General features: G+C 38.3%; 1 protein-coding gene across 3 annotated transcripts in view; it reads right to left on the bottom strand.

Moving 5' to 3' along the window:
• Window positions 1-7,679, bottom strand: part of LOC118801197 (butyrophilin-like protein 8) — a 30,332-nt gene extending 22,653 nt beyond the window's left edge. For all 3 annotated transcript variants that reach the window (XM_036561370.1, XM_036561372.1, XM_036561369.1), the window contains exon 1: window positions 7,592-7,679. The gene's annotated coding sequence lies outside the window, so the exon portion shown is untranslated. The remainder of the gene's footprint in view (window positions 1-7,591) is intronic.
• Between the last annotated feature and the right edge of the window lie 6,551 nt (window positions 7,680-14,230).

The following is a 14,230-nucleotide window of genomic DNA, read 5'->3' as shown; positions in this document are numbered from 1 at the left end:
GTTAGCTGTTACTACCTAAAACATGACTTTAGTTTCTGTTTGAAACTCAGTCGTGTTAACTAAGGACTTCAACTTCACACACAAACTGAGTACACACATATGCTAAACTGGTACCCAGTCCAGGGGCCCATTCCAATACTTTAACATGTCCTCACCCACTCAGACTGACCACTCAGATGTACATCACAACTATATACGTTTATACTAACTGCACTATAAAATACTGTGTTTGGAGAGTCATTTAACAAATGGGTTACTGCATTATACAACTCACCAACAGCCACAATCACAGGTAATGGATTAACATCACGCTTCACACTACAGAGAGGAATCAGAATCAAAATAATAAGATTAAAGGAATATAAGTCGACAACAGCCAGTATAAAATGAGTCTATATGCACACAGTAGACTTCTGTATCTGTAAGATCCCCCAGAGTCCTTACAAATAACTACTAAACTGATCAACTTTTTCTCAAAATGTCTAATTATTCTGTCAGCTGATCCACACTTTCACCACCACATTCACACAACTGGAACTTAGCAGCAAAAACAATAACTAACCCTCTCTGTTCTGACAAGATCACACAGTCTGGCATAAATCTTATACATATGTAAACCATAATCCTCTCCTCAAATCAGTACAGGATGGTCTAAATCCACTGATGAACACATCACTTTCACAGTCCGATCAGAAATCAAATCAAAATGACTGCACTACCAAACATAAACCACCTTTTTATTACACACTGTTGTGAGCCTGAACAGCAGAAAAGCAATAAACATCTGAATTACAAAAAAAAAACATACTTTATCTCAACTCATATTCCAATCCAATTATTCCAATCTACCTGGTTCAACTCCCTTCATACGTTTCGATCCAATTTATACTGAAAAAAAAAGAATTCAGCTGTTCACATTACAAAAAAAACTAAACTGCGAGGTGATTTAGATCCCCTAACTTTTACAATTATTTTTGTGCCACACAACTGCAATTTATTTAAAAATGAAAACACCCCAGTGATCAATGCAACTCCTGGATTGAAACCAATCAAAGTGTAAAGAAATATAAATTTCTGATCTATCATTGATCAGACCCTCTGTAAGATATCACACCTACTTCAATCCCCAACAACAGCCATCAAAATCACCAACTCAACAGCACAGATATGGAAACAACCACTCCACTTTGGAACGACCCAGACTGTCTGCACAATAACAGATATACCTGAATGGACAAACAAAAGCATCTCTGACACACAAGACGTTAAACTAATCTCAGTCTGGAGGAATCAGTCCAGAAGTACAGAACTGGTACTTCTGAAACTTTTCTTCAGTACCAGCAATTTAAATCTGCCATCATCCACACAGTACATTTAATATAACATGACCCACACAGATCAGGCATAACATTATGACCTTTCTATGCTCATTGTACATTTTCTCAGCTCCACTTACTATATAGGTGCACTTTGTAGTTCTACAGTTACAGACTGTAGTGCATCAGGTTTCTCTGATACTTTGTTAGCCCCCTTTTACCCTGTTCTTCAGTGGTCAGGACCCCCATGGATCCTCACAGAGCAGGTACTATTTGGGTGGTGGTTCATTCTCAGCCCTGCAGTAACACTGATGTGGTGGTGGTGTGTTAGTGTATGTTGCGCTGGTACGAGTGGATCAGACACAGCAGTGCTGCTGGAGTTTTTAAACACTGTGTCCACTCACTGTCCACTCTGTTAGACACTCCTACCTTGTCAGTCCACCTTGTAGATGTAAAGTCAGAGACGATAGCTCATCTGCTGCTGCACAGTTTATGTCTGTCATCCTCTAGTCCTTCATCAGTGGACACAGGACGCTGTAACATCACACACTAACACACCACAACCACCACGTCAGTGTTACTGCAGCGCTGAGAATGATCCACCACCCAAATAGTACCTGCTCTGTGAGGGTCCATGGGGGTCCTGACCACTGAAGAACAGGGTAAAAAGGGGCTAACAAAGTATGCAGAGAAACAGATGGACTACAGTCTGTAACTGTAGAACTACAAAGTGCACCTATACAGTAAGTGGAGCTGGTCATAATGTTACGCCTGATTGGTGTAGAACCACTTTGCATAGCAGAAGAAACACTTAAAAACTACCATTTTACAATCTTCCTCACAAAATTAACTTCTGCCCAACTTCTGGACAACACCTCCTCCAATAGACACGTATATCAGCTTTATACACATCCTATGAGCTGCTCCATAAAGCAGTTTGTATGTATACACAAATACTGAACTCCCGATTATTAGAATAATAGAGTCCACAAGTTCTGGGTTTAAAAAAAAAGCTTTGCCAGGTTATTAACTTGGTACAGAGCCATGCAGCACTGTTAGCTGTGTAGCCTTCAGTGCATAGTACAAGTAATTGAGCAGTCATGTATCAGCAAATCAATAGTTTATTAGATATTAAATATTTTAAAGTAGTTTATGGCTTGTAAACAGCTTTGTCTGCCATTCATTTCAGCTTTAAAAAGGGAAGTGTGTGAGGTTATAGTGTTCTGTGTTTACATACAAAGATTTATGCCAATCTGACTGAACACATTCCGATTACAGATTCAGACTGAGGTGTTTATGCTGACTCTACTCAACAATCTGATGAAATTCTCTGTTTACATGCTCACTACAAGTAATCAGATCCAAAATGACATGCAGGCGTGGAGAACCACTTAGAGTAAACGTTACCATGACAACCAGCATCACGTGAGTCCAGTCAGAGTGAGACGAGCAGCAGTGAGCAGCGCTTGTGTTTTTAATCACTTTAAAACGATGTCAGACTCAGGAAAACATCCTTCACATGTCCTTATTAAAGAGGGCCGAGAGGAAGACGTCGTGTTCTGAGACACATAAGCTGGACGTCCGTCCCACCGCCATCTTTTAAAGATCAGAGCATAAACTTCGTCTCCTCTGCAGACCAGTTTCTGCTCCGTCATGTTGAACGGTATAAACTCTCACTATGACGTGACAAACATGATCAGAACATACTTAAACTTTCTGATAGGGAATGTAATCAGATACAGGCGTTTACACGGATATTATTCTTCTATTTAACGGATTATTTACAGGATTACCCACCTCATTCAATCAGATAGAGACTGTATTCCAAATGGCCTCAATCGGACAAACCTATTCCAATTGAGGTGGATACATGGACATATTCCATTCTGATTGAACCCTTAGTCGGATTATTAACAGATTATTAGGCTGCATGTAAACGTGGTTAGTGATTTCTGGGCAAGTTCTGCTGCTGAAATTCACTCGCCCTCCAAGGACTTGTCTAACCTAATGAAAAAGCCCTTACAGCAGGGCTTACACCACACAATTTTTAGCCCAATTTTAACCTCAATTCGCAACTCACAACAAATTTTCACAATCTAAAGCAAATGTCCAGGTTGGGTGCTCGATCATAAGCAACTAACGGCACAGATGATCTGGTAGTTTGGAGGGAAAGTCAATCTTTATCCCTCTGATATTTTCAGAAGTTTTTTTTACGACTCAAAACATTCACGAGTTCTGTAGTGTGAGATGGTCAGAGATGTAACTCAATGGCTGATTCAGGCACCAGCTAAGAAGAAGAGCTAGACCAGTAGAGACAAAAGGCAACACAATGCATACTGTGAGCAGTGAGAACAGACAGAGAAGCTGTTTGTTGAACACAGGCTAATAAGAGACTTCATCAAGTTAATAATGATGTACTAATCAGTTATCAGTGTTTCTCTACCACTTACTAATCCGCAGTTTGCATTTTTACTACAAATAAAAGCACAAACAGGTCTGATCCAGTTTAGCTTTGTCTGTGTTACGTGATGATGGGGGGAGCTGGGAGTTTGAGCTGTTTTTCATAGCTGAAACTGTGTGTTATACTCTCTCTCTCTCTCTCTCTCTCTTTCTCTCTCTCTCTCTCTGCCTTATTGTCTAGTTTGCACTCCCTCCTGACAACCACACACAAAGACACAAACTGAGGCAGAAAAGTCAGCATCTGCTGCCAAAGTCTGTATATACTGACTTTACCCTGCTTGACGGGACAGAATTGTGGGGTTTAAACATTAATACAGTGTTTTTCTTATTTGTCTCTGTAAAACAGCCCACAGAGAGAATGTTTCTACCATGTACATAAACACCTGATTTTAGGTTCAGTGCTCAGTGTGGCTCAGGCCAGCCAAGCTGCTGCAGCTCAGTTTCATAATGACTGAATTCTTCCTATATAGTGCGCACTGTAAGTAGAGCTGGGCGATATGACCAAAAATGTTATCACAATAAACAAAACTGATATTGTTTGATATCGATACATATGAATAAATACATATAAATGTCACATCATTATTTCTTTCAAATTTGAAGGCTGATTTTGCTCCTGGCTGGTTAATTGCTGTTTTAAACTTTTTTAATCCTTTATGGTCAGAACACGACAAACACTCATCAAACAGTGGAACATTTCACAAATCTGGCATGGGAGAGTGGGAGAAAGTTCCTGTTTGGCTGTTTTCACCAGCTGGAAAAGCATGACTGCAATTTTTTAATAATCATAATTTAAGAAAGAAAAAATTAATTTTAGCTGCATCACAGCTTCCTCAGTTTACTTTAGTTTAAATCAGGGCTGTAACTGCATGAACCACTTCTTTCTTTCACTTTCATTGCTTGGGAAAGCACTAATACTGAAATATGACTGAATGCTGTAACAGTGCTGTAGCTGTGAGGATCAGATGTGATTTAACGCTGCTAAAGCTGTTAGGATGTTAGTAAAGAGGTGAGTTCACTGTAGGACAGAACAGTTACACCACTGACCTCGTCACTCACACTCAGTCACAGGAGAACAGATCGCCGGTCGCTCCACTCAAACAGGGAATGAATAACTCCACGTTTCAGATGTTACTAAAGACTCATTTTACTCATCACCCCCTCCCTCTCTAATCATGTGGAGAAACCCGGAAGTGCGCCCTCTCCTGGTGACAGCAGAGTAGTGTCGCTTTCCTCGCAGTAGAAAACGCCACCAGGGCTGTCGCTGAACGTGGAAGTGTGAGAATGGTGTATTATATCGAATATTCATCAGACATTTCTCATAGTTCTTATAATTATTCAGCCGTGTTCTGCTCAGGACTCTGGACCGCAGTGTGTAGTTTTAGATTATGACGCAGGTTTATTGGACACGTCCACACAGATCTGTCTGTAGGGGCTGTTAAACACGCAGTGTGACCACACTCATCACAGCATAACGGACAGAGTGAGTACTTACAGAGTGAGTACATACAGAGTGAGTACTTACAGAGAGTGTACTTACATAGAGTGTACTTACATAGAGTGTACTTACAGAGTGAGTGTATAAATTATAGGCCTAGTCTGTAAATTATGGTCTAAACATGCAGTGAATCACCAAAGATCAGGATTTCTAAAACTGCAGTTTCTGTCTGGCTTTAGAAATCTAAGGCCCACAGTTTGTCCAGTTTAAGGTGGAGTCTGTGTTCTTTCACTTCACATCCCACCCAGAATGAAACACTAGCCAGTCACAGCGCAGGATGCGGGCTATGCCGGAATACGGGTGGAAAAATAAAGTTTTCCTGTGTGACCGCACCCAGACAGGCAACTTTCCTGGAACCATAAAGTGAACCCGTTCTAAGCGAAACCGCTCCTCTTCTCCGTCCCGGTTCTGAGTCTCTCAGCCCGGTACCACAGAGATGCAGGACTAAATTAACTTGGTTTTAATGTGTTTCCCCTAAAGCGTTTCTGTGCATTTAAATACATATTTTATTGTTCGTGCTAACAACAGACACCACCAGACAATAGAACGTCAATAGCTCCATAAACACTGTGTCCATGCACATCTGGTGTTATTTACTGTAAATTATGGTTAGAAACACAAACCACTTTAATTTAGAAAAAGGACTTTGAATTAACCTGTATCTAAAATGGACTCACCAATACTTGTCCTAACAGTACTGAGCGTACCTTACCTGTAAACACTGATATTACCTGTGTACTGATATAGCTAGTTAGCTTGATGACGGAGGTTCAGTAATCATCAGACATTAGCAGTCTTGAAGGTTCAATAGATCCTTAACCATCTAAAATATTAGTTTAAAAAATGAGAGTGTAGAAAAGAAAACGACTTATTTAAGTGGATCAAATTGCAAATCAAAGGTTTTTAAATCCATCAAACACTCAGTGAGTCAGATGTAAGTTTTAAATCTTGTACATTTTTTTCATATTGAATTTCGATAATATTTTAGACATTGAACATTTAAGTCAGCAGTGTTTGGTGCAGATAAGTTTCAGTAATGACACACAAACTTTGAATTTCACTTGAGGATATCATAATACGGCTAAAATGCTTTTGAAGGTTAAAATACAAATATTAATATAAAGTAATTATTGCAGTACATTAAAAATTCTAAAGTTGTGTATGATTGCTGAAACTTAACTGTACCATTTACAGCTGTTTTTAATGTTGTCTATAATTTAGCTGAAATATTATTGAAACTCAAAATACTGAAAAAATTGTAAAAAGTAATAACAGTAATGTATCCAAATCCAAAGGCTGCGCATCATTGCTGACACCTCACTGCACTGTACTCAACTGTTTTTAATGTTGTAAATAATGTAGCTGGAATATTATTGAAATTCAAAATACATCAAAATTAATAAAAAGTAGTTACAGCAATATATCAAAAATCCAAATGGTGTGCATCATTGCTGACACTGCACTGCACCATAAACAGGTAATTTTTTTTTTATTTTTACCTTATTTGACAGCTAAACATCCTCTCACAGAGAGAGCGAGAGAGAGAAAGGGAGAGAGAGAGAAACAGAGAGAGAGAAGCTGCGTTCTGTGATAAAGACCCTCTGATTAACAGGCTATGGTGCGAGTGCTCACACAGCACAAGGCAGTAAACGGTTTAGTGCTGGATTTTTCACTGAGTTTTTTATCTCAAAGGCAAATAATTCACTTTAGCCAAACTTAGATCTGAACAAAAACTGCAGTTTTTGTTCTCATCACACTAATGAAGTAACTGCAGTTGCAGTTATATCCAGATAGCAAAGTAACGTTGAATCACATACTGTTCAACGTTGAATCAACGTTGAAACTGAACGCTGGATCAACTCCGTTTCAACCTTTGTTTAAACATTGTTTATAGTGAGGCTGTTTCAGTGTTTACATCACACATATAACCCTGTTTTAGGCACAACAGGATTTCTAAAAACATAGTTGTCTAATAACAATAATAATAATAATAATAATAATAATAATAATAATAACAACAATAAAAATTATACTCCATTTAATAATAATAATGATAATAATAATAATAATAATAATAATAATAATAATACATGAAACTATTTGATGAAAGCACTTTCATCACTTAACTTTAACACATTTTATAAAATTGTCTTCATAGGAGAAGGTTAGAGTGATATTTATTCTGAGTTTGGTAAAAAGTTGTGGGAATGCAAATACAGAGAACAGCAGCAGACAGAAAGCACACAGCATATTATTTAATGCAGTTGCGGTCTATATATGTTGCTTGACAAAAAGAATTAAAACAAAATGACCATACCTGGAGTCTGTCCCAAAACGCAGTGAGCTCTGTAAGGAGCCGCTGTCTACAGAGGCAGCTGTCTAAGTAGGCAGCGCTCCAACCGTCATCTGTCTTTATAAGGCGGATAAATGAGACGCTCTAGTTAGACAGCAGTGACGTCACCGCTTGTTCCCGCCCACTGCACGAGACCGGCGTTTACTGACCTCAGCCGTCAGAATCACATTTAGCCGTCATGGATCTGCTCTGATGGTTTATACAGCGATTTTAACTGTATTTGCTCTGAATGAAACAGCAAAATAGACAAACGCAGAAACTATAGGCTATTTCTGCTCCTTTATGACTAGAAAACAGATAAAAACCCCAGAAAATCAGAATAACTTACATTTGAAGATGACGTCACTGCTTGGTGAAGCGCTTCTGCCCGCCATCTTCAAACAGAAGTTGCATCGCAGGATTGCCTCAGCTACTGACAAAAAATGAGAGACCTTAGTAGGCAGCATATTTGAGATATCTAAGAATTGGGACAGCCTTATTGTCAGGCATATTGTGACATAAAATGCTGTCTATGTAGAGAGCTCACTAGGTTTTGAGACACACCCATTATTTTACAACAGATGCCAGCTTGGTGCTTCTTGTAATTTTCTTCTGGGGAGCAGCTGAAACAAATGCAAGTGAAAGCGACACATATTAGACGGTGGAATACCTCTGTAAAGAGCCCATATCGAACACTTATCTTAAATTTTATTTTGTCCCCCTGTCCCTCCACTTATGACACTTATGTGCTTTTATGTACCAATATTAGTCAAAATTTAAATATTTATTATTCAGTAGAATTTTCTACCCTTTATTTATCTTAGTAAATTTTGGTTTTTATTTTGAGAAGGGACAGTTGGGTATACAACCCAGATTACAAAAAAGTTGGGGCACGGTGCAAAATCAAAATAAAAACAGAATATAAACCCTATATTAAATTGAAAATAGTACAAAAACAACATGTCAAATGTTCAAACTGAAAACTGTTATTGTTTTTGAAAATATATGCCCATTTTGAATTTGATGCCAACAGTATATTTCAACAGGGACAGGGGCATGTTTACCACTGGGCTGCATCACCTTTTAACAGCACTGTGTAAGCGATTAAGAACTGGGAAGAACAGTTGCTGTTTTGAAAGTGAAATGTTTTCCTGTTCCTGCTCAACATAGGATTTCAGCCGCTCAACAGTTCAGGGTCTCCTTTGTATTTTTTTTTCATATTTTTCACTTTATAATGCACCAAATGTTGTCAGCGGTGACAGGTTTAGACTTCAAGCAGGCCAATTTAGCAAGCGGACTCTTTTACTATGGAACCATGCTGCTGTAGTACGTGCAGATCGTGGTTTAGCATTGTAAACTTTTTAGCATTGTAAATTGTACTTAAATGGCAGCATTTCTGGATCCTGTTTATATTTGGTTTCTTCTTTGCGTTTTAGAGTTTTAACTTGCGTTTGTGGATGCAGTAATGAACTGATCTCACAGTGTTTTTCACAAGTGTTTCTGAGCCCATGCAGTGATTTCCACTACAGAATCATGTCTGTTTTTAATGCAGTGCTGCCTGAGGGCCCGAAGATCACAGCCATCCCATACTGCATACAGAGATTTCTCTGGATTCTCTGAATTTTTTAATGATATTATGTCCCCTAGATGATGAAATCCCCAAGTTTTTTATATATTAAAAATAAATAAATAAATAAATAAATAAACATTTCTTAGTTTCAGTGTTTGGTATATTGTCTTTGTACTATTTTCAGTTCAATATAGGACAAATGATTTACACATCATTGCATTCTGTTTTCATTCACATTTTGCACAGCACCCAACTGTTTTGAAAACTGTTTTTATGTCTATTTTATGTCCTGTAGGGACATGATGGTGTAGGCCACATGTTCCCAACTCTGGTCTTGGAGTATTCTCTCCCCTGCATATTTTAGGAATTAAATAATTATCTTATTAACTAATTTTTAATCTAATTGGACAAGAACTCTATCTCAATTCTCTCCTCCTCTCTTCCACTGAAATGGTACTGTTTCCCCCATCTGTACAAGAAACAAACATTTTTCACTTGGTATAATATTACTAACATAATATTATCAACATAGGGCTGTGTGTCCATAAAGGTTTGAATACCCCTGTTTTTAAATACATTCTCTATGGGGAATACATTTAAATATGCCATTTCCTGCATGTTTTAGTGCACAATTTCTATTTTATTTGCTAAGATTAACATGTTGGAAAAAATAAAACACAAAATCTAAAATGTGCTATGACATTTGCATGGGCCACATTTTATGTTTTTATCTCAGTTAAATTTAGTGAAAATACACAGTATTTGTGCATAAAAATATGAACTTATTTTCACTCAGAAAATTAACCCAATGTTTGCATACAACTATGTGTGTGTGTGTGTGTGTGTGTGTGTGTGTGGCCACTTTATTAGGTAAAACCCCTGTCCACTGTATCAGCTTCACTTACCATATAGGTGCACTTTGTAGTTCTACAATTACAGACTGTAGTCCATCTGTTTCTCTGCATACTTTGTTAGCTCCTCTTCCACTGTCTGCTGCTTTAGACACAACTACCTTGTCGTTCCACCTTGTACATGTAAAGTAGTAGACTATAACTCATCTGTTGCTGCACAGTTTGCATTAGTTTTCCTCTTGATCTAATCAGTGGTCAGTTTCTGGACACAAAACATTGGACATATTTGGTTGGCCAACTGTTCTCAGCCAGCAGTGACTCTGAGTAGTTAAAAAAGCTGTTGTGTGTGATCCACTTAGTGCAGCACACATAACACACAATAACATTCCACTACCATGTCACCGCCACGTTAGTGTCACTGCAGTGCAGAGAATCATCTACCACCCAAATAATACCTGCTTTGTGGTGGTCCTGTGGGGGTCCTGACCACTGAATATCAGGGTAAAAGGAAACTAATACAGTATGCAGAGAAACAGATAGGCTACAATCTGATGTACAAAGTGCTCCTGTTTGGTAAGTGGACCTAAAAAATTGACAGTGAGTGTAGCCTGAGTGTAGGTAAGTGTACCAAATAACGCAGACTGTGTGTGTATATATACATACGCTCACTTGTGGTGGGATAGCTTCTCCCCATCAAGCACCTGTTGGTCATTTTCTTTAAACCTCAGACTCCATCTCCATTCATTCTTTCCTGCTTTAGTGAAATGGTACCCCATCACCAGAGTTAATCTGTACAAAAAACAAACATTTTTCACTCAGTGTTATGTGAATATACTCTATGTGCTACTTAAGTATAATCACATCCTTCTATTATTATTATTATTATTATTATTATTACTACTACTACTAACTAATACTACTACTGTACACTTCCAATTGTGTTAAGAAATCAATGTATGTTTTCAATAAAGTACGTATTTACTTGAAAGAGACCCTTTCAAAGCTTGTAAACAATGATGAAGTTGCAAACATGTACAACATTTCTCAAAATGTGTGATAAAAAACTCTGGATATATGTTTGTTTGAGTCAGTGTTCGGATTTTAAGGGGTCTGAAAAAAAATGCTTTCCAGGTAAAAATTCAACCCTTTCTGAATCATTTAATAGTACACAACTGTATGCACAGTACCAGGACATTTTTATTGTGTACCACTATTCTGTATGGATAGAGAATTCTCAGCATTTTACACACAGCTCAAGTGTCCTGATGTTTCAGATGAGTTGTATAATAATAAAAATATAGTAGTTGCTGGTTTACTACAGTCATCTGTGGCAGAATTCCAAAGCAACCCTGCTATAACAATGGAAAACATTTTTTTATGTTAAGCATATCGACTTACTCATTTACTCAAGCAGAGCCCATGTAGCAGCCTAAGGTTTCTCCAGCACACAAGTTGCTTTTGTGCACATCAACTAAAGAGCAAAGTAAAACAAGGTCAAATAGAAAAATAAACAAATGATTGTCATAAAAACAATTTAATTAAACCAGCTAATGGTAAAAATACAGAAGCCAAAAAACAAGCTGGATCAAACCATGTTAATGATAATGATTAAAAATCATAGACTTTAGAAATAAAAATGAAGACACATCAACATGTAGCAACAGGGAACAAGAATGGTTTTATAATTGCATCTTGGCATTATTTTAAATTGAAATCCAATCAAACCAAATCATATCACATTGTGCCAAGAGATTCCTGCCCCTCGACTGTAATCAGTTTTCTTTTAAGGCTGTAACACAAAGTGTTAGAATAACGAAAGTAGCTTTAAGATTTTATGAAGGTGCTGTATTTCTAAGGCACTGACACACATTTTTATAATAGTCAGCTTGACTGTTAGGTCCATATTAGTCAAAACGTCATTTCAGTCTTACCAGTCATTCTGCTGGTGATTTCCAAAGCTCTGTGAAATAAAATACAGACATGAAGCATTTTAATATACTGCAGCAAACCATACTGATAGTAGTTTTACCACAAAGTGACTTACTAGTTTAAGCCAAACCCCTAAAAGCTCAGTGTAGTGCAGACTAAACTAGCATAAAGTTATACATCTGACACTTTAATTTACTATCCTAATTCTCTGTGTGAGGGATGTTTCTTTGATTTACCTTCCTAAATGTTTTATCTGCCTTCTGCTCCCTACACAAACGTAGCTAGCTGTACTCAGCTGCAGCTCCACATCAGCTCAGAGCGATTCCTGCTCTTCCTAAATGCCGTAGCCGCGCTGTGGGGTTGCTAAGCAACATCAAGGGTTACAGGCAGGCGAGCTAGCTTTCGCTAAACTAAGATTATGCTAGCGTTAACTAACTTACCCAAAAGGTAGTGTCAGCTGACAGACACAGCTAAGAGTATGAAATGTTTATTGTTTATATACCATGGTATACATACAAAGCCCACAGAGGAAATGTCTGTGTCACTGAAAACAATACCTTTTTAAGCAGGTCTCGTAGAGCTTTGCCACACATGGGTCAGATGCGGCGGCAAGATGGCGTCGTGAGCGAGCAATTTATGCCGAATGCTCTTCACCAAACTCGGTCCTTTGATGATGAAAATATGAGCTTAAGCGTTACATCTAATTAAGTATTACTCTCTTTTACTAGGAAATTTTAGTTTGTGGTACAGTGCAAAGTTCCAGTTATCGAATGCTCAGTTTCTAGACCTCACACGTTAAATTCTCATATCGCCATGGAGGCACGTTCGACGAGGAATCCACCTGTGGATAGCTGCCACACTTACTGCTTGGTGGATCCACCAGAGATTTCCATTTCTGAAGATTTCCCTACTCTGCCCATCACTCCTTCCAAAACCCCTGCTCAGAAAAGAAGTAAAACTCAGCGCTCTTCAGATGACTGCAATTCTTCTGACATCATCTCGAGGCTATCAGAGCTCATTAACGCCAGAGCAGATGGTCTCGAAAAGATGATCAGCAATAATACTCTGCAGACTGAAGGTCTAAAGAAAACCCTGGATTTTGCCTGTTCTGAGATCCGTGACATGAAGAAGAAAGTCTCGGAAATAGATAAGTGGGTTACCAATGAGGAAAAGAAACTGACCATGGCTGAACAACGCATCACTGAGCTCAAAGCCTATTCCCGGCGATGGAATTTGGAGCTTTATGGAGTACCAGAATCAGAAAACAAAGATGTTCGCCATGAGGCAATCACAGTATGTCAGTTTGTTGCACCGGAGCAAAAATCCAAATTACCTGATTTCATTGACACAGTACATTGTCTCGGCCGCAGGAAAAACTCTGACTCCAAGCCTAGAGGTATAATTATTCAGTTTACTTCTCATGTATACCGGGATACAGTCTGGAAAGCAGCGAGGAACCACCTACCTTCGCAACCAGGGTTTATGCTTTGCTGAGGACCTTACAAAAGCCGACCGTGAACGACGGAATCAGCTTTGGCCGAAGGTGGCAGAGGCACGCAAGGAAGGAAAAATAGCATACTTTGTAGGCGGCCATGCCTTTGTCAGTGGATCTGAGGTCAAACTGCCTACCGTTACTTGAAGTCTTAAGGTGGTCTTTGTCCATTTTGGTGTGATTCTACTGAAAGTAATGTAGCATGTTCAGTTTATTATTCAGTGGTTTTCCTTCTCTTACAGATCTTGTTTGTAAGTTAATGTAACATTGGTTTTTGTTTCTTTTTTGTTGTTTTGTTTTACAGCAAGACACCTTCTTTTAGATGTTAATATCTGCATAGATGTAACGTTGTTCTAATTACCAATCAGTATTTGTTAACATTGTATTTTCGCCTAGTCTGTTGTATTAAATGGTGGAGTACTAGGTTCTTTATCGTCCTTTGCACTTACTAGGCTGTATAGCGACAAATCTGTTCTTTTCATATTACTTTCTTGGTGTATAACTTGCACTCTGTCTTTGTCCATAGTTACTCTAAATGCCAGGGGTCTCAGGGATAAAATTAAGCGGAAAGCTTTATTTTTATTTGCAAAGCAATTCAAAACAGATTTTTTCTTTTTTCAGATTTTTTTTTTTCTCACTCGGTTTCTGATGATGTTAGTTTTTGAAGAACACAATTGGGGAAAGACATTTGGCTAGCCCATGGATCCTGCATTCTGTGAGCGTAGCCACCTTAAGAGATAAGTTTTCTGGAAATCTTCTGCATACTTACTGTGAGCCTTCTG

This window comes from Colossoma macropomum, unplaced genomic scaffold, assembly GCF_904425465.1.
Source record: "Colossoma macropomum unplaced genomic scaffold, Colossoma_macropomum, whole genome shotgun sequence".
Lineage (NCBI taxonomy): Eukaryota > Metazoa > Chordata > Actinopteri > Characiformes > Serrasalmidae > Colossoma > Colossoma macropomum.
This window is presented reverse-complemented; position numbering and strand designations above follow the sequence as displayed.